This window comes from Nannospalax galili, unplaced genomic scaffold, assembly GCF_000622305.1.
Source record: "Nannospalax galili isolate Female #2095 unplaced genomic scaffold, S.galili_v1.0 scaffold939, whole genome shotgun sequence".
Taxonomy (NCBI): domain Eukaryota; kingdom Metazoa; phylum Chordata; class Mammalia; order Rodentia; family Spalacidae; genus Nannospalax; species Nannospalax galili.
In genome coordinates this window covers 63897-67424 of record NW_008341923.1, presented here as the reverse complement: position 1 = coordinate 67424, position 3528 = coordinate 63897, and the positions used below count along the sequence as shown (strand labels likewise).

The 3528-nt window shown below is 37.5% G+C and overlaps 1 pseudogene; it reads right to left on the bottom strand.

Moving 5' to 3' along the window:
* Window positions 1–1445: 1445 nt before the first annotated feature.
* On the bottom strand, window positions 1446–2692 carry LOC103737888 (annotated as a pseudogene).
* Between the last annotated feature and the right edge of the window lie 836 nt (window positions 2693–3528).

The window sequence follows — 3528 nt, the reverse complement described above, 5'->3', positions numbered from 1 at the left end:
AAGGATATAATGGAGATTCACCTCATTAGAGACCAGCAATTTGAACAATAAGGGATCAATAATTTCTGAATAAAGTATGTGAAGCAAGTTTTGAACCCAAAATCCTTAGCTTCAGAAAGATTTTTAGAGAGAATAAGGTTCTGTGGGCATTGAAAAAAAAAAAAAAAACAAACATTTTTCAAAGACCTTTGCAGTGAGAGGACCATGCAGGATACAAACCTGTTGTGAGTGACACTAATGACAGTTATGGCTGTGTGGAACCAACAGCCACCTCAGAGAAAGCTGGAGCTTTGGCATAAGCCTGCCTACATTTAGTCTGGGGAACACATTTTTTGCCAGTTTTCTCGATATAATCACCTGCATCCAACTTACTGCCCAAGACAAAATGATACTTTGTATGGACAGTATTCTGACCATCTAATCCCATAGCTACTCTGGGATCCTTTCTGTTGAAACTACAGATTGTTGACTCTTCTGGTAGCACTTTTTAAAATATATCAGAGCTGATGAGGCAACCAGGAGTAAGACAAGGCAGTAGGAGACGTCTGAGGAACAATCTTTTCCCTTTAAATTTTACAAATCTTTGCTGAGATAGAAGAAGTGAGTAAAGCAGCTGTGGGACCAAATTCATCTTAACACTAACCCAGAGTGATGACTAGGGATCTAATAGTACATGGAAATTTCCACAACTATTTTATTGTTTTCTCCATGATACAAAGTATTTGAGACTAGGGTATATATCTTAATTATAACTGAATACCAAGGATAATTTTAGGCAACTCATGGAAACTTGGTGTTTGTAATTTATAGTGAAATTCAAGTATACCTTCATCTGAGGGAATATTATTGTAGAAAACCAATCTAGCAATTAGTTCTCCTGTGTAATTTATATCACATTTTACACTTCCTCTCTTTTTAAAGCTATTCTCTGAGTAATACATTCTGACATCTACAATACTTTAACTCCAGTAGTAATTTATAAGATTTATCAGATCTTTAGTCTAATCTCTCCCTCATTTTCCTTAAGTTTCCATTCACATATAGAAGTACATTTTCATGTCATACATGAACAGAATTATAAGTAACCGAAGAGTGTACTAGCTTGTCTCACGTTTTCGGATCCGGCTGAGCTTATGAGGATCAGTGATCAAAAGTTATAAATGTAAGCACTGTGCAGAGGCGTAGCCTCAACAACTACGTATTTCCGAAGTCCAAATGAGTTGACAGGATTTTTTTTTCCTCTACTTTTGAAGAAAAAAAGTTTTTGGATGTCCCAAATTTAAAGCTGTAGGACAGCTTACTGTTCTGATGGGAAAATAGGAGAGTAGGGATCTACATATGATACCGCTTATCACTTTGTAGCCCTTGTGTTTTGAAATTTAAAATTATGCTCATTTTTATTAACATTATGTCATAACTTTTATAGTCTTTGAATCCAAGATGATTTAAAGATTTGGTCATTGAGGAAGGCCTAGGCAATAGTAAGCACACTTGTTCCAAAAGTCTGGGCCCTTCCATCCACACCAGCCCTGTACCAAGATGATTCACAGATCTTCAGCACTTGGATAAGGTGAGTCTAGACTCAGAAATTGTATCTCGCCTTTAATCTCATTCCATGCAACTCTTAATACTGTGTGAGCCAAAATGATCATTATTTGATCATTACTTGAGTGCCTTCACTCTGGAAATGGTCATCAGTTCCCTCCTTGAGAGGCCATTTCTGAAGCTTGGCTGACAAAGAATATTTTTGAAGTTATACAAATCAATTGATTTAGTACCAGCTGTACCTCAATAGATCCGATTCATTACTGAGATCTGACAAATGTTGCTGATTTGCCACCAGCATCTACTAGAGCCTGGTGAATTTCTCTCTGTGTTGGAATAGACCTCTGTGTGTATTCCTGATGTCTAAACCATGAGCAGAAAGTCTGAGGGGATCAGTAAGCACAGCCCCAGTCATTGTCATTTATCATATCCTGCATATAATGATGAGGGCCATTTATGCCCTGGAACACACAGATCATAACAGCCTCTGTGTTAGGTGGACTAAGATAAGTATGTGGAATTCTAATCCAGCCATCTTGGTAGGGTTCATTTGGAAAGTGATAAGCACTAAACCTTTTAAAATAAGGTCTGTCTGAGGCAGCTTGAAGAGATTATTCAGTTACTTTCTATAGGCCTGTAGATGAGCATATGGAATTCCTGATGGATTTAATATGATTTCAAGATTTTTTTTGTAAAATACAAGTACAATGGTTCAGGGACTACAACAGATTTCCATTTCATATATCTCAAAATCTATTTTTCCATATCAGTTAGTTGATTATGAATTACATCTACTTGAAGTTTGTAAACCTTTCCCCATGTTTTTTTCTGGTGCAGCAGATGCGACTGCATCAACCAGCAAGGTCATATTAATGTAGTGGTGTCTTCCATTTTCCCTTTAGGTCATGGGGCTTACAACTCTCCGAGAGGTTGACATTTCTGGAATAACATCTATATTAACTATTTGATGCACATCTCATAATGTTTTGTCTTTCGTTCTCATGGATTTTCACTTTGTATACTCTTCCTGCTCAAATTGTATACAGTGCATTGTGTTTTCACAGGCGGAGCCGGCAGTCAGCTCCCCTGGGATGGTGTTTATATCACTGTTCAGCCATAGATACTGAAATGGCAAAATGAACTCCATTTTGCTCTAGCTGACTTTTATTTTACCCTGTGCTTTTTTGCCCAGCCATACCCACTGCAGCCGGCCAGGCAGAACATCTCATTTAGCCAGTATCAGGAAATGCATTGTTTCTACAATACTGGGAAACTCAGAAGTAGTTAAGCATCAAGTCCAGTTAGCACGTCCTCCCTCCCAGTCTAACCAAAACTTATTGTTGACTGAAAACCTCTTTCTTAACTGACCTTCCCCTGGTCTGGTATAACTATGGTGATCTGATATAACTATGGCTATTGGCTTTGCCCCTGGCATGATATAATTGTAGCTTTAAGCTTTATAAATCCTGTCCTGCTTCTCCTTGGGGTCAAGAGTTCTTTTTGGGCATTAGACCCCACTCTGACTGTTGACTAGTAATAAAGGACTCCTAATTTGACCATCACTATATGTCATTCCTCTGTGCCTCTTGCTCAGTTTTACAGTAGATCCATAGATTTTTTAAATCACCAAGCATACCACAGCGTGGTAACAGGGACACTGACATGGATTTATAGGCTCTAAGGGAACCACTTTGTAGTTCTTATTTTAGTTTTCTTAATCAAATTTTTACTTCCTGACATGAGTTTGTAATTCCATTTGCTTGCTATCTGTCCCTACAATTGGATAATAAGTTCTGTGAAGGTTGTCTTTGATCTGGTAAAAATTCCCATAATTTGGAATAGTACGCACCACAGGTACTCAAGAAATAGTTCATGGATTAATGAATATAAGGCATATATGGCCACTTTTTGAAGATAACAGCAGTCCTTGACAAACATGATTTTCATATGAAAAAATGTTAAAATATTAATCATGTTGCAAGT